An 18,251-nucleotide genomic window follows, 5' to 3' on the forward strand; every position below is an offset into this window, starting at 1 on the left:
GTTATTCGCAGTTTAGAGATCAGTATGTTCCAAAAGGAAATGTGCCCTTGGGTCCTGTAAACATTAACCAGTGTGCCTATTGTCGACAAGAGGGTCATTGGCGTGCACAATGCCCGATCCTTCGACAAAGGTCAAATAACACATTTGGAAATATGGGTAGACGATCCAGAGGTCGCCCGGGTATAGGGGGCCCTGGTAGGGGTCAGTTTACACAGGATCCACAGCAACCTTTTTCACAGGATAATCAGGTACCAATTATGGATACGAGAAACATTTTTGATCATCCATCTGCTGCTTACCTCTCTGAAGAACTCCCATTTGATGACATTTTGTTTCGTTAGGATTGCCCGAAGCAGGGTTTGGAACCAACACCTATTCCCGTTAATCAGAAAGGTCCCTACGTTGAAATAATAGTGGGAAATAGGAAACACCTATTCTCAATAGATACAGGGGCACAAACGTTTTGCATTGATCATTCTCAGGTTCCAAACATTCCACTGTCAGGGCAAACCAATGTTTCTGTGGGGTTTTCTGGCACACCAGTTGTCTGTCCGGTTTCTTCGCCGGTACCTATTTCTTTGGGTCCCTTTACGGACCACTGTCCATTTCTTTTGACTTTGAATTGTGGAGAGAATTTGCTGGGGTTGAATCTGTTGAAGGAATTAACAGGGTAATTCATAGAATTTCGCACAAAAGTGGGGCACGCGGCTGGCGCACAGGGTCCCTGTGCGATACACTGCGCCAGCCGCGTGCGAAAAAATCCATTTCATCGCACAGCGTATTCATGGATTTTAGCCTCCAAAACCAGCCGTGGCGCAGAGTGGCGCAGCAACCCTGCAGCAGCGCCAGTTACGCCCCCAAGAACGCCCTTGCGCAAGGAAAAGCCATCAAAATTCCCAATTCATCGCAAATGTCTGCGCTAACCCTGGACCAGTCCACAGGGCTGCCAAACAGCAAACGCCAAGCGGGGAACGTGTATTTCAGTGGTTCGCGGGAAGTTTCACACGCGAATGTCCTGGGTACTTGTACATCAGGGGTGCGCGTGAAGTAATACACGCAAATCCATCAGGGCACGTGTATTCCAGGGGTGCGCAGTAAGTATCACATGCAAATTCAGCAGGGTATGTGTATTTCCGGGGTGCGCGAGAAATATCACACGCGATTCCATCAGGGGACGTGTATTTCAGGCGTGCGCGGGGAGTACTACACGTGAATTGTCCGTGTGGGTCCTCCCAGGTGTTCCCTCTACACCCTCCATGGCCCTTGCAGGCAGCCCACACCACAGGGGACTTCCCTGCAACCCTGCTCATGTCCCGCAGGCAGCCCATCCACCATGGGCATGCCCCCCAGCCAACCCACAAGTCACCTTGCACCACTGATCAACAAAGCATGTCTCCCAGCACCCTCACCCGCCAGCACTGTGGGGCACCCTCCACCAGGCCCCCACTCCTGTCTCCCTCCACCCCCACCCCCCCTGCATCCAGGAGCACCCTCCACCAGGCCCCACTCATGTCTCCCAGCACCCCTACACCACCGCAGTGCAGGGCACCCTCCACCAGGCCCCACTCATGTCCAACTCATGTCCCCCTGCACCCCCACCCCCCCAGCATCCAGGGGCACCCTCCACCAGGCCCCCACTCCTGTCTCCCTGTACCCCCACCCCCCAGCATCCAGGGGCACCCTCCACCAGGCCCCCACTCCTGTCTACCACCCCCCCGCCCCCCAGCAGTGCGATCCGCCTGGGTACGTGTATTTCAGGGGTGCGCGTGTAGTCTGACACGCAAATTCATCAGGGTACGTGTATTATGGTCCGCGTGAACTTCCACACGCGATATCAGCAGGGTACGTGTATTACGGGGTTCACGTGAAGTTCCACACGCGATTGCCCTGGGTACGTGTATTCCGGGGTGCGCAGGAAGTTCCACACACGATTGCCCTGCTTACGTGTATTTCGGTGTGCGCGGGATGTTCGACACGTGATTGCCCTGGTTACGTGTATTGCGGGGTGCGTGGGAAGTTCCACACGTGATTGCCCTGTGTACGTGTATTTCGGGGTGCGCGGGAAGTTCCAAACGCGATTGCCCTGTGTACGTGTATTTCAGGGTGCGCGGGAAGTTCCACACGCGATTTCAGCAGGGTACGTGTATTCCAAGGTGTGCGGGAAATTCGACACGCGATTGTCCGTGGTGCGTGTATTTCTGGTTGCGCGTGAAGTTTCACACGTGATTTCAGCAGGGTACGTGTATTCCAAGGTGCGCGGGAAATTCCACACGCAAATCCAGCAGCCTACGTGTATTCCGGGGGTGCCATTGAGTCCTACACGTGAATCGGCCATGTGGGTCCTCCCATCTGTTCACTCTACACCCTCCACGGCCCCTGCAGGCGGCCCACACAACAGGGGACTACCCTGCACATGTCCCGCAGGCAGCCTACCACCATGGCCATGCCCCCCAGCCAACCCACATGTCACCTTGCACCACTGCCCACCATCGCAAGTCTCCCAGCACCCCCACCCCCCAGCACTGTGGGGCACCCTCCACCAGGCCCCCACTCCTGTCTCCCTGCACCCTCACCCCCCACCAGTCAGGGGCACCTGCCAGCAGGCCCCCAATCAGGTCCAACTCATGTCTCCCTGCACCCCCACCCCCCACCAGTGCAGGGCACCCTCCACCAGGCCCCACTCATGTCCAACTCATGTCCTCCTGCACCCCCCAGCACTGTGGGGCACCCTCCACCAGGCCCCCACTCATGTCCAATTCATGTCTCCCAGCACCCCCACCCCCCACCAGTCAGGGGCACCTGCCAGCAGGCCCCCACTCAGGTCCAACTCCTGTCTCCCTGCACCCCCACACCCCAGCAGTGCAGGGCACCCTCCACCAGGCCCCCACTCCTGTCCCCCTGCACCCTCACCCCCCTGCATCCAGGGGCACCCACCACCAGGCCCCCACTCCTGTCTCCCTTCACCCCCACCCCCCAGCAGTGCAGGGCACCCTCCACCAGGCCCCCACTCCTATCTCCCTGCACCCCCACCCCCCACCAGTCAGGGGCACCTGCCAGCAGGCCCCCACTCCTGTCTCCCTGTACCCCACCCCCCAGCAGTGGAGGGCACCCTCCACCAGGCCCCCACTCCTGTCCCCCTGCACCCTCACCCCCTGCATCCAGGGGCACCCTCCACCAGGCCCCCACTCCTGTCTCCCTTCACCCCCACCCCCCAGCAGTGCAGGGTACCCTCCACCAGGCCCCCACTCCTGTCTCCCTGCACCCCCACCCTCCACCAGTCAGGGGCACCTGCCAGCAGGCCCCCACTCCTGTCTCCCTGCACCACCACCCCCCAGCAGTGGAGGGCACCCTCCACCAGGCCCCCACTCCTGTCCCCCTGCACCCCCACCCCCCTGCATCCAGGGGCACCCTCCACCAGGCCCCCACTCCTGTCTCCCTGCACTCCCACCCCCCAGGAGTGCAGGGCACCCTCCACCAGGACCCCACTCCTGTCTCCCTGCACCCCCACCCCCCACCAGTCAGGGGCACCTGCCAGCAGGCCCCCACTCCTGTCTCCCTGCACCCCCACCCCCAAGGACTGTGGGGCACCCTCCACCAGGCCCCCACTCCTGTCCCCCTGCACCCCCACCCCCCTGCATCCAGGGGCACCCTCCACCAGGCCCCCACTCCTGTTTCCCTGCACCCCCACCCGCCAGCAGTGCAGGGCACCCTCCACCAGGCCCCCACTCCTGTCTCCCTGCACCCCCACCCCCCAACAGTCAGGGGCACCTGCCAGCAGGCCCCCACTCCTGTCTCCCTGCACCCCCACCTCCCAGCAGTGCAGGGCACCCTCCACCAGGCCCCCATTCCTGTCTCCCTGCACCCCCACCCCCCACCAGTCAGGGGCACCTGCCAGCAGGCCCCCACTCCTGTCTCCCTGCACCCCACCCCCACCCCCCAGCACTGTGGGGCACCCTCTACCAGGCCCCCACTCATGTCCAACTCATGTCCCCCTGCACCCCCACCCCCCAGCAGTGCAGGGCACCCTCCACCAGGCCCCACTCATGTCCAACTCATGTCCCTCTGCACCCCCACCCCCCAGCACAGTGGGGCACCCTCCACCAGGCCCCCACACATGTCCAACTCATGTCTCCCAGCACCCCCACCCCCCACCGTCAGGGGTACCTGCCAGCAGGCCCCCACTCAGGTCCAACTCCTGTCTCCCTGCACCCCCACCCCCCACCAGTGCAGGGCACCCTCCACCAGGCCCCCACTCCTGTCTCCCTGCGTCCCCACCCTCCAGCACTTTGGGGCACCCTCCACCAGGCCCCCACTCCTGTCTCCCTGCATCCCCACCCCCCAGCACTTTGGGGCACCCTCCACCAGGCCCCCACTCCTGTCTCCCTGCACCCCCACCACCCAGCAGTGCAGGGCACCCTCCACCAGGACCCCACTCCTGTCTCCCTGCACCCCCACCCCCCACCAGTCAGGGGCACCTGCCAGCAGGCCCCCACTCCTGTCTCCCTGCACCCCTACCCCCAAGCACTGTGGGGCACCCTCCACCAGGCCCCCACTCCTGTCCCCCTGCACCCCCACCCCCCTGCATCCAGGGGCACCCTCCACCAGGCCCCCACTCCTGTTTCCCTGCACCCCCACCCGCCAGCAGTGCAGGGCACCCTCCACCAGGCCCCCACTCCTGTCTCCCTGCACCCCCACCCCCCAACAGTCAGGGGCACCTGCCAGCAGGCCCCCACTCCTGTCTCCCTGCACCCCCACCTCCCAGCAGTGCAGGGCACCCTCCACCAGGCCCCCATTCCTGTCTCCCTGCACCCCCACCCCCCACCAGTCAGGGGCACCTGCCAGCAGGCCCCCACTCCTGTCTCCCTACACCCCACCCCCACCCCCCAGCACTGTGGGGCACCCTCTACCAGGCCCCCACTCATGTCCAACTCATGTCCCCCTGCACCCCCACCCCCCAGCAGTGCAGGGCACCCTCCACCAGGCCCCACTCATGTCCAACTCATGTCCCCCTGCACCCCCACCCCCCAGCACAGTGGGGCACCCTCCACCAGGCCCCCACACATGTCCAACTCATGTCTCCCAGCACCCCCACCCCCCACCGTCAGGGGTACCTGCCAGCAGGCCCCCACTCAGGTCCAACTCCTGTCTCCCTGCACCCCCACCCCCCACCAGTGCAGGGCACCCTCCACCAGGCCCCCACTCCTGTCTCCCTGCGTCCCCACCCTCCAGCACTTTGGGGCACCCTCCACCAGGCCCCCACTCCTGTCTCCCTGCATCCCCACCCCCCAGCACTTTGGGGCACCCTCCACCAGGACCCCACTCCTGTCTCCCTGCACCCCCACCACCCAGCAGTGCAGGGCACCCTCCACCAGGACCCCACTCCTGTCTCCCTGCACCCCCACCCCCCACCAGTCAGGGGCACCTGCCAGCAGGCCCCCACTCCTGTCTCCCTGCACCCCCACCCCCAAGCACTGTGGGGCACCCTCCACCAGGCCCCCACTCCTGTCCCCCTGCACCCCCACCCCCCTGCATCCAGGGGCACCCTCCACCAGGCCCCCACTCCTGTTTCCCTGCACCCCCACCCGCCAGCAGTGCAGGGCACCCTCCACCAGGCCCCCACTCCTGTCTCCCTGCACCCCCACCCCCCAACAGTCAGGGGAACCTGCCAGCAGGCCCCCACTCCTGTCTCCCTGCACCCCCACCTCCCAGCAGTGCAGGGCACCCTCCACCAGGCCCCCATTCCTGTCTCCCTGCACCCCCACCCCCCACCAGTCAGGGGCACCTGCCAGCAGGCCCCCACTCCTGTCTCCCTGCACCCCTACCCCCAAGCACTGTGGGGCACCCTCCACCAGGCCCCCACTCCTGTCCCCCTGCACCCCCACCCCCCTGCATCCAGGGGCACCCTCCACCAGGCCCCCACTCCTGTTTCCCTGCACCCCCACCCGCCAGCAGTGCAGGGCACCCTCCACCAGGCCCCCATTCCTGTCTCCCTGCACCCCCACCCCCCACCAGTCAGGGGCACCTGCCAGCAGGCCCCCACTCCTGTCTCCCTGCACCCCACCCCCACCCCCCAGCACTGTGGGGCACCCTCTACCAGGCCCCCACTCATGTCCAACTCATGTCCCCCTGCACCCCCACCCCCCAGCAGTGCAGGGCACCCTCCACCAGGCCCCACTCATGTCCAACTCATGTCCCCCTCCACCCCCACCCCCCAGCACAGTGGGGCACCCTCCACCAGGCCCCCACACATGTCCAACTCATGTCTCCCAGCACCCCCACCCCCCACCGTCAGGGGTACCTGCCAGCAGGCCCCCACTCAGGTCCAACTCCTGTCTCCCTGCACCCCCACCCCCCAGCAGTGCAGGGCACCCTCCACCAGGCCCCCACTCATGTCTCCCACCACCCCCACACCCCGGCAGTGCAGGGTCACCCTCCACCAGGCCCCCACCCATGTTTCCCTGCATCCCCACCCCCCAGCACTTTGGGGCACCCTCCACCAGGCCCCCACTCCTGTCTCCCTGCACCCCCACCCCCAACAGTCAGGGGCACCTGCCAGCAGGCCCCCACTCCTGTCTCCCTGCACCCCCACACCCCAGCAGTGCAGGGCACCCTCCACCAGGCCCCACTCATGTCCAACTCATGTCCCACTGCACCGCCACCCCCCAGCACTGTGGGGCACCCTCCACCAGGCCCCCACTCCTGTCTCCCAGCCAACACGTCATCACAATCTAGATCCCTGGCCCTTATGGGCAGCCTTCACATGCAAAACACCCACCCAAGTATTGCATCCACCCACTTAGAAATGCCAATTACATGATACAACCCCAATGGCAAGTATGTAAATGAACACATCTCCCTCACATACACACAATGGGTGTCAGGGAATGTCAAAACCTATATTATGACATGCATGAAACCAATGAGACGATACTACACATTGAAGTATGATGAAAAAATATGTATTAAAAGCAACATAAATGGAATCAAAAAGAAACAAACGAAAATGTGAATTAAAAACAAAAAGCAGCATGTCCGTAAAATAATGTAAAACCACAAATCATAATCCAAAGGAAAGGTGTCCAAAGTCACAGTTCACAAAAGTAAATCCAATGTAAAATTAAAACCAAAAACCATTGCTCCATGGGTAAAATCAAAACGAAAAAATAAAATCCCAACAGTCAACTATATACAGATAAACAATCCAAGGTCCATGATCCCAACAGAAGAAATGAAACCTATCTAATAAGACTACCTAATAAAAAATAACTATATACAAAAATGTGGCCCATTGTCCAAAAGGTCCAAAAAAAATAAAAAAAGCAAAGGAAACCTAACACTAACTGCAGAACTATTTACAAGGGCAGCGGGCTAGTCCGATGGCTCACTTTGGGATGTTCCGGGCCAGGGCATCACCAAACTCCTGCTCAATGTCCCGGAGGCGGTCCTCCTCCATGGCCCCGAGGGTCCGCAGGGCCGACGACATGTTCACCTCCAACTCCCTGCGGATTGCCTCGAGGCACCCGGCCCGCCTCAGGGCCCTCCGCATGGAGTTCTCTGCCCTGACCATCGTGAGCCATGCCTCTTCCGCCCGCTGCCGCTCCGCATCTATGGCGTGGCCCAACCGCTGTCACACGGAAGACACTCCCCGTCCTGGGTCCTCCTGCCCTCCGGCGGATGCCTGCCCCTCCGATGTCAAAGGCCCCGAGCCATCATGGCTCCCACCTCGTTGCTGCTGCTGCTGTGCCTCTGCCCGTGCCCTGGCTCCTGCTGCCTGCACATCCTCCACCGGCTGGGGTGCAGTCGTTGATGTGGCCACCACTGCTGGATGTCTGACTCCCGACTGTGGCAGGGATGCCTCCTCCACCAGCCTGGCCGCACCGTCAGAGGCAGCTCCACAGGGCACCCAGGTGACAAATGGGTGGGAAGATGACATGGAGGACGACTGGCGCATAGGGTGTTCAGTTGAGGAGGGGGTTGGAGCAAGCTGCAGCAAACTGAGGAATCCGGCCTGGGCGACCTGTCCCAGTTAGCCGACGCGTTCAACGAGCCATTCGAGATGACGTGCAGTCTCCTCATGAAAAGACTGCAGGTCACCTCGCATGGCCCATTGACGCAACGCCACACCAGTCAGGACAGGCTCAACCCGTACCTGGATAGCCAGGTCTGCAGGCAGAGGAAGGCCAGTTGTTGTGAGCTCATCCCCTCCCTGAAAACAGGTCTGGACGTAGGCATCCCTGCTGGTGCAAGATGATGCAGTGACAGGATCAGGGACAGGATTGCACACAGGCACCTCCGCGGCGGCCTGTGCTGCCTCCTGTCCCTGGTCCTGCACTGCACCACTAGCACCAGTGGAATCCCCACCTCTAGACCCCGTCTCTGTCGCTTGCACGGCCTCCTCCTCCACCAAACCCCCCACCAACCTGGATGACTCCGTGCCATCTTTCCCTGTTGGGCCCTGTGGGGTCCCAGCTGCCCCTTCTTCTGCCAAGGAGTCCAACTCCGACCTCCGCCTCTTGGACCTCCCCCCGGCAGCTGCGGCCTGGGACGCGGCACCGGACTCCTCACTCCCCGACGAGATCACAACCTGGGAGGGGAGCCGGGCCTTGCGTCTCCGGCTGGCGGTGCGATCCCCGCCGCTGTGCTCCACATCACCTTCTCCGCCCTCTTCATCAGTTGACGCTGCAGACAGGGAGAAATAAAACACAGGCATCAGGGCACTGTACAATGGACACATACACACATGACAGTTGTACATGAGTGGCATTGGAAAACCTCAGACATGGCATCACAATCGCCAACACACATGTCATTTCAACTCGCACACATGAGCCATACCACAGCCATATCGCAACATGCATCACCATCCATACACATACAACAGCATGAGCAGGCAAAGGTGAGCCAGACATCACATGCAACACAGGGAGTGCACTACACATGCACACACACCACCACACTTGCATGCATGTGTACACCTCTGCCAACTGTGGCAGTGTTCAGATTGGCATCCATGTCACATCTGCCAATCAGGCTTCCACATCCCGCTGTCACATGCATCCATGTTGCATCACTGTTGCACCCTTGTCAAATACACACACATGCACATGTACACAGTGCTGATACATGCAGCTGAAAACAACATCCATGTGTGACCACACAACTGAATTTGGCATGCAAGCCTACACACACAAGCACCATCCATGTCTCACACATGACTGCCCTCGCATGTGTTAGCCTCACGGCCCTGAACACCCCCCCCATACTTGGCCCCATAAAAACACATGTGCAGCCTGCACACTACTGGCACATCACCACACGCACAGCACACAATCATGATGCATGTACACTTACCGCTCGACTCCAGACAGGTCTGCCTCTCAAGGACCTGGACGTGGAGCGCTGGGGATATGCATTTCAGGACCCTCATCTGATCGTCCGACAAGTGGCCCCGGCGCCCCTTAGCATCCGCTGCCTTCCAGAGGCGCCGGGCCTTGTTGAGGGTTCTGGACCTGAAGTCCTCCAAGCGCTTCTTGACATGATGGAATAGTCGGACTGCCACCCCCTCCGCGTGGATGGCAGTCACGATGTCCGTCCAGATCCGAGTCCGTCCTTCCTTGTCGGCGCGCAAACTTCCAAAGAGGGCGTCATACTGCCCCAGGACTTGCTCCACCAGGACACCAACTTCGATGGCAGTGAAGCTGGTGCCCCTCTGCCTCTCTGGCCGGGGGTTGGCAGTGCTGCCAGATGTTGCAGTGCCCGACATGACAACCCCAGAGGCAGGAGTGGGTGGACAACTGGGTCCTGGGGCTGGTCTTTGGACCGATGGAATCCCAGTCGGGAGTATTCGGTTCCAGCAGGGGTGGTCACAGCAACAGCACCCCTGGCTGATGTGCAGGCAGCAAATGACAGGGCACGTGGGCAGCAGGCAATCAGGCAGCAGCAGATGGCAGGTGGGAGCGTGCTCGGGGCATTGGGGGGCAGTAATTCGGCCTTCTGGGTAGGAGTGTGGTCTTCCGTGTGCTTACGCGTGGCCATCTTGATACGGAGTGATTTGGCACGTGAAAATCCAGCACGTCTGCGTGTAATTCGAGGAAAGGGCCTTAGCGCATAAACGCCTCAGCACACGTACACGAATTCATTGGCCCAAAGGCCAACAGCACGTATGCGCGTCTGTGACGTGCGTGCGCGGCCGTTTCCCTGTACACGGGTGCATGTTACAAGTCCAATGACTGCACATCAGAGTGTCAGCTCGTGGAATTGGAGGATGGGGCCTTAGCGCCTACACGCGGAAGTGACGCTGGACGTGTGGCCATCTTTAAAAGGTCCGTGCTTTTCGTGGAGAGCGAGTGGGTGAAATCTGTACTTCTTGTTGGTTCACACGCGATTTACTTCATGGCGTTCCAAGTTCGTACTCACTGTTACCTCTGACAGCTTTTTCTCTTCTTGTCTTTTTCCTGGGCCTGTTTCCTCAAACAGCGTTCACTTCTCCTGTTGTCCTGTCTCCTCAGACAGCGTACAATTCTTCTTTTGGCGGGGGTGTTGCCAACGTGCACACATGCGTATTTTTCACGCGATATTTCCTGGCAGACGGTGAGTCGCGCACGTATTTGACATCTGTGCTTGCCCCGTGTGTTTCCTACCCCTTCAGAGGTCAGTCTAGGCTGCGTGTGACACGCATACGTTCATTTTTGTGTTTCTGGGTGCCACAGCATAGTGCAGGTTTTTTTTTCCACGCACGTGGTCTAGGAGGGGTTGCATGCACATTATCTCCCTTTTTCGGGGTGCCTGTGCGTTGCGTGACCCGTCATCTTCCCCCAGGGGTCACATACAGCCTTGCTAGAGCACTAGGGTACGAATTCCATCTAGTACCCTACCCCTTTGACCCCCAATTGCCCAGGACAATAGTTTACTGCAACTCCCATACGCACAACAACATCAGTGCCATGGTTGGGAGGCGAGCACGCGGTAAGGGTGGCAAAGGTGGGCGAGCCACAAGAGGTGGCCGTGGTGGATACGGTAGGGGACGTGGCCAGGACTTGTAGGGTGCCCCCAGCCCCCCATGTATGGGTGACCAGTCAGGGACACCCATGCCCCCCCCCGGTTGAGGGTAACATGGCTGACACCATCCCTGCTCAGCCCTTGTTGGACCAGCCCATTGTGGCACCAGACCTGGCACAGGGTGACTCCATGGATGACTTCCAGGTCAGCAGGTCTAGGCCACGTGTGGCGGTGCACGTTGGTGTCACCAGCCCACGTGGATCAGGGGCAGCTATGTCATCTGCTGCCCCGAGTAGGCAGGGTGGGGAGGCTGCGGGGGCAGCTGCGGCTCCATCCACCCCAGCTCTGAGTCTCCCAGCCAGGACAGTGTCGGTCCTAGTCCATCCTGCTGACGTTCCCCCTGACTACATCACACTTCAGCTAATGCCTGCACCAAGTCCCATGGTGAGTGTTCATTCCCACACTCCTAGTCCACAGTCCACCGGGGCTCCTGCCCCTAGTGTCCAGAGCGACGTAGGACACTCAGTATCACCACCACCTTCCAAGCGGAAGAGGAAGAGTGCTCGTCCAGTACAGGCTGATGCCCCAGACACGGCTACACAGTCCGGCCCACCAAGGAAGCCCAGCTTCAATCAGGCCGAACTTGATGCACTTGTGGAGTATGTGTCCGCACATGACAGCGAAATGGTGATTACTGCAGGATGCAAGACCATACCTGCACAACGTCAGGCACACTGGCAGACCATTGCAGAACTCATAAGTGCCCTTGGATTCGTGAGGCGCACAGCTAATGATTGCTACAAGCGCTGGAATGACCTTAAGCGCAGGGCAAAGAAAAAGCTGGCCTCAAGTCATGCCGCAACTCTAGTGACTGGAGGTGGGTCTCCGGCAGAGGACATAGAACTCACTCCACATGAGTATGTTGCTGGGACCTACGTCACGGAGGAACAGATCCAAGGCGTGGGAGACCAGCCAGATTACGAGGCATTGTACGGTGAGTGCACATGCATGTGTGTGTCATCCATGTGCATGGTGTGTGTGTGTGAGTGCTTCTGATTGAGTGCCAGGTGAGGGGGTGTGTGCCTGAGTGGTTTGGGTCACCCATGTGCTTCATCCAATACATTCTGCGCACCAGGATTTGGGTGTTGCAGTGTCCCTTCTGGCAACAGTAGACATTCAGCCCAACCTCACGCCAGTTGCCCTTGAAGTGTCATCTTGCCACAACATAGTTGCATGTTATTCTGTGTTCATTCAGGCTGATTGTCTTCATTCCACCACTTTCACTAGGCATTTCTCAGTCCTATTGTCACATGTGTGACATGGCTAGAGTACATGCCATCTGTGTGATGGCATGTGTCATGTATGTGTATTGGACATGCCAATCACAGGCCAATGTGTGATGGCACGCTAGGCAGCATGCAGCAAATTTGTTGGTCTTCCATCTTGGTGTCATCAATGTGTGCCATTTGCCTCACCTTCATACGCAGTGACAGTGCATGCATGGGAGGGTTATAGTCATGTGGGACATGTGTCAATGAAGTGCTGTTTCTGTTGCTTCTCAGCCCTAATTGTGTTCCATGGTGCTAATGCCTGTTCCCATTTCTTTTCTTTCATGTCTTTGCAGGGGATGATGCACTTGATACTGCTGGGGTTGTGGAGATGGTGCAGACCCGGGAGGGGTCTCAGGCCCGACCGGGCACCAGTGAGGGACGTGGTGTGGTGGTGGGTGAGAACCCACACTTGCTGCAGACCGTCATCTCAAGGGGTGTCTCTGGGTGCACCTCCCCCGAGCACTATTCAGGTGTCGATTCGGATGATGAGACCTATGTGCCGTCGCAGGTAAGTGTTTCTGGGAGGGATTCTGTACTGTCCAACCCACCTGCACCAGTGGTAGAACCCTCAATGGGGATGTCAGTGTTGGTAGGTCCGCCTTTGGTGGTTACGGATGCAGGGTCACACTCCGCTACATCTGATCCTGTTCCTGGGCCAGCAGATCAGAGGGGGAATGCAGTCCTGCAGCCTCAGGCAGTGCCGGCACAGCAAGGCGCAGTTCGCCTTGCCCCAGACAGGTGTGGTGCCCGCCGACGCTGTGGCCGTACGCCACCTGGCAATACCGCATGAGAGCAATCCATATACGGTATGGTAAACCAACAGGCAGCATCAACTGAGATGATGGCTCAGGCCATGGATAGGGTGGCCGCTTCCATTGTCCCCCAAGAAAGGCTAATTGAACAACTACAGCAGGCAACAGACTCCATTAGCCAGTCACACAGGGAGGACATGTTGGCGTCCAACAGGGACAGGCAGGCGGCACTGGAGACTCTGCGGGAAGCCATTTCTATTGAGTCCCAGGGCCACAGGGAAGCCCTGAGGGTGGAACTCCGTCAGCTCAGGGTAACTCTGGTTGAGCTTGAGGCTTCAGCTAACACGAGGCAGAACAGTAGCTGGAGCGGCTCACACGTACGCTCTCAGCTGAGATGCAGGCAACTAGGGAGGAGGTCCGGGCATCCTGTGAGTTGTTGCATGGGGACCTCCGCACAATTATCCTCCAGAACCAGACCTTCCACACCCGCATGCTTGCTGCCATGGAGGACCAGACTAGGGCTTTGTGTGGGCTGCCTCCCATAGTGCCACCACCTCCTGATGCAGCTGCAGAGGGTGAGGAGAGCGACAGCAGCGATTCTCCCACAATAGGGTAGCCGTGCAGGCCATGAGCCCATGGAGGCGTTTTTTTTTCTGCAAGATACACACAGGTGGGTTTTGGAATGCACCCTGTCCTCGGACCTCCTAGGTGGCCTCCCCCCATTCATGGCCATTTTTGATTTTTGATTTTCTTTTTTTTTTTTTTGATTTTTGATTCTTGATTTTTTGGACAGTTTGTTGCCTTGTGTGGCTCCCGTGGGCATACACTGTATTGTGGCTGGGCACATGCAGGCTTGTCCTGAATTTGGGTCAGATGCTCGGGTTTGTTTGACACACACCCCTCCTGCTTCCCGTTTCCATGGGCTTGCAAAGGGTGTGCCCAAGTGACATTGACTTACACTGTGATGTTGGACTCCCATTTGATGTGTGGGCAGTCTGTAGTCAATACTTTGCATACATTCCTAGTGCATATTGTTGTTGTATTGTACACTGCATGGTGTATTGATATGTGCCTCTGCATCCATCTCATCCTCCTAATTTGCAGGTCCATTTCTCATGTCTTCACAAGGCGGTCTACTTTGGAACTGGAGTCCATGTTGTAAGCAGTGCACCTACACTTTTGCGTGGCACTAATACTGTATAGTTGGAAGTGCTGGCATTATCAGGTAGTGAGGCTACCAATTTTTTAAGTACATACTGTCATGTTTATGGTAGGTTGGAGGTTGTGTAGGTGATTGGTATTATTGGTAAGTATTTGGTAATGTGTGTTGTTGGTCCTGCATTACTGTGAGCATTTCATGTGTGGCCAGTTTCCATTAGGGACACTGTAGTTGGTGACACTTGGGTCATGTTGTGGGGATTAATTTTTTTGCTCTCACATTGCATGACATGCCATGGTGTGTTGTGTGGCCGTGCCGGGGAGGGGTTGGGTGACATGGCACTGTTCTCATGTTGTATTTTGCAAGTGGGTATTCATTTCTGCTGCATGGAAGTGTGTCTTTTGATGACACTGCATTGGTGGTGTTTGTGTAGGTAGGGATGCACACATTGTGACACTTCCAGATGAACAATCTCAGGCTGCTATGGTTCTGACAGTTGACTGTCCCTTAATTCATCAGAATTGTCAGATTGAGTCATCATTGATTGTCAGATGGTATGTGCCAGGGCTGTGTGCACTCCACAGGGGTGTGCTTTCTATGTGAAGTAATTAGCCACCAGCTGCGTACGGGCTGCCTCACCCTGTGCCCTTTCCCCTCCCATGCGCAGCGGGCGTGCATGTGGTTGGGGATGTGGGGGCACCACCATGTCCACAGCCAGGCTCCGGCGTGTTGCAACATTGTGCAGGACACATGCTGCCACTATGATCCTGCACACTACTGGGGGAGCGTACAACAGCTGCCCAGCAGAACGGTCAAGGGAGCGAAAGCGTGACTTGAGCACTCCGAATGTGTGCTCCACTATGCCTCGTGTTGCAATATGGGCTGTGTTGTATCTTACCTCGGAAGGCGTGATGGGGTTCCGAATTGGCGTCATCATGTGTGTGCTCAGAGGGTAGGCACTGTCCCCTGGGGAGGTGGTGATGGGGATCATTAGTGGGGTATTGGCATTACTCTGTATCTGTCATGCATGCGTGTGCTGTGGCATTTCTACTCACCAAGCAGCCATGCATCGCCATGCCGCCCAGCTTCCATGTCCCGGTTTGGGTTGACATCCTGTAAATGAAGCTGTCATGGGTGGACCCTGGATAGTTGGCATATACTGAGGTGATGATTCCCTTGGCATCACATACTACCTGGATGTTGATGGAATGCCAGTGCTTGCGGTTTCTATAGATGTGCTCAGATGCCCTGGGGGGACGTAGAGCCACATGGGTGCAATCAATGGCAACTAGCACTTTGGGGAATTGTGCCACCCTGTAGAAATCCTGGCTGATAGCCTGCCTTTCTGCAGGTGTTCTGGGCAGGTATATGTGCCTGCGGACTGAGGGGCGTGCAGTGATGATGGCCAACACCTGGTGTAGGCACCGTGACTGCGTGGCCTGTGACACCCTCCCCACTATGGCACTTGTCTGCTGAAATGATCCGGTAGCCAAGAAGTGCAGTACATTGAGGACCTTCTCCAGGGGGCTGAGTGCTTGGGAGCACAGGGTGGGTGATGTGAGGTCATCCTCCCACTCACTGACCAGGTCGAGTATTATGTGTGGTGGAAACCTGTACCTCCCATACACCTGGTCATCAGGCATACCAAATAGGCTGGTTCTGGGTGTGAAGATTCTGGCCCTGACTATCCTTGTCCTCCTCCTACGGTATCCCATGGCCACTGCTGCTAGGAACGGTATATTCATCCTGGCGTCTGAGCTTGTTTGTTGTTTGCGCACTCTTTTATGCTGCGCGGGACGTGCGCCTGCTTCATGCTGGGGTACGTGTTTCAGGATTGGACCTATTATTTTTTGGCGCGTTGTAGGCGACCGTGTAAATCTTCCCGCCCACCCCAGGAATACACGTAACACGCTCTCCCAGGCCCAGTCGCGAGTAAATATTCCCGCCCACCCCTGGAATACACGTACCCCACTCTCACAGGCCCAGTCGCGTGTGGAACTTCACGCGCACACCGAAATACACGTACCCTGCAAATTCGCGTGTGAAACTTCCCGCGCACCCTGAAATACATGTACCCAGGGCAATCGCGTGTGGAACTTCCCGCGAACCCAGTAATACACGTACCCTGAGGGTGTCACGTGTGGAAGTTCACGCGAACCCCATAATACACATACCCTGATGGAATCGCGTGTGAGACTACCCGCGCACCCCTGGAATACACGTACCCAGGCAAATCGCACGGCTGGGGGTGGGGGTGCTGGGAGACAGGAGTGGAGGCCTGGTGGAGGGTGCCCTGCACTGCTGGGGGGTGGGGGTGCAGGGAGACATGAGTGGGGGCCTGGAAGAGTGTGCCCCTGGATGCAGGGGGGTGGGGGTGCAGGGGGACATGAGTGGGGGCCTGGTGGAGGGTGCCCCTGGATGCAGGGGGGTGAGGGTGCAGGGAGACATGAGTGGGGGCCTGGTGGATGGTGCCCCTGGATGCAGGGGGGTGGGGGTGCAGGGGGACAGGAGAGGGGGCCTGGTGGAGGTACCCCTGGATGCAGGGGGGTGGGGTGCAGGGGGACATGAGTGGGGGCATGGTGGAGGGTGCCCCTGGAAGCAGGGGGGTGGGGATGCAGGGGGACATGAGTGGGGGCCTGGTGGAGGGTGCCCCTGGATGCAGGGGGTGGGGGTGCAGGGGGACAGGAGTGGGGGCCTGGTGGAGGGTGCCCTACAGTGCTGGGGGGTGGGGGTGCAGGGAGACAGGAGTCGGGGCCTGGTGGAGGGTGCCCTACAATACTGGGGGGTGGGGGTGCAGGGAGACAGGAGTGGGGGCCTGGTGCAGGGTGCCCCTGGATGCAGGGGGGTGGGGGTGTAGGAGGACATGAGTGGGGGCCTGGTGGAGGGTGCCCCTGGATGCAGGGGGGGTGGGGGTGCAGGGAGACAGGAGTGGGGGCCTGCTGGAGGGTGCCCTACAGTGCTGGGGGGTGGGGGTGCAGGGAGACAGGAGTGGGGGCCTGGTGGAGGGTGCCCTGCACTGCTGGGGGGTGGGGGTGCAGCGAGACAGGAGTGGGGGCCTGGTGGAGGGTGCCCCTGGATGCAGGGGGTGGGGGTGCAGGGGGACAGGAGTGGGGGCCTGGTGGAGGGTGCCCTGCACTGTTGCGGGGTGGGGGTGCAGGGAAACAGGAGTGGGGGCCTGGTGGAGGGTGCCCCGCAGTGCTGGGGGGTGGGGGTGCAGGGAGACAGCAGTGGGGGCCTGGTGGAGGGCGCCCCTGGATGCAGGGGGTGGGGGTGCAGGGGGACAGGAGTGGGGGCCTGGTGGAGGGTGCCCCACAGTGCTGGGGGGTGGGGGTGCAGGGGGACATGAGTTGGACATGAGTGGGGGCCTGGTGGAGGGTGCCCCTGGATGCAGGGGAGTGGGAGTGCAGGGGGACAGGAGTGGGGGCCTGGTGGAGGGTGCCCCTGGATGCAGGGGGGTGGGGGTGCAGGGGTCAGGAGTGGGGGCCTGGTGGAGGGTGCCCTACAGTGCTGGGGGTCGGGGTGCAGGGAGACAGTAGTGGGGGCCTGGTGGAGGTGCCCTACAATGCTGGGGGTGGGGGTGCTGGGAGACAGGAGTGGGGGCCTGGTGGAGGGTGCTCCTGGATGCAGGGGGGTGGGGGTGCAGGGGGACATGAGTGGGGCATGGTGGAGGGTGCCCCTGGATGCAGGGGGGTGGCGGTGCAGGGGGACAGGAGTGGGGGCCTGGTGGAGGGTGCCCTTCAGTGCTGGGGGGTGGGGGTGCAGGGAGACAGGAGTGGGGGCCTGGTGGAGGGTGCCCCTGGATGCAGGGGGGTTGGGGTGCAGGGAGACAGGAGTGGGGGCCTGGTGGAGGGTGCCCCTGGATGCAGGGGGGTTGGGGTGCAGGGGGACATGAGTGGGGGCCTGGTGGAGGGTGTCCCTGGATGCAGGGGGGTGGGGGTGCAGGGGGACAGGAGTGGGGGTCTGGTGGAGGGTGCCCTACAGTGCTGGGGAGTGGGGGTGATGGGAGACAGG

This window comes from Ambystoma mexicanum, chromosome 1p (assembly GCF_040938575.1).
Source record: "Ambystoma mexicanum isolate Mex_15411 chromosome 1p, UKY_AmexF1_1, whole genome shotgun sequence".
Lineage (NCBI taxonomy): Eukaryota > Metazoa > Chordata > Amphibia > Caudata > Ambystomatidae > Ambystoma > Ambystoma mexicanum.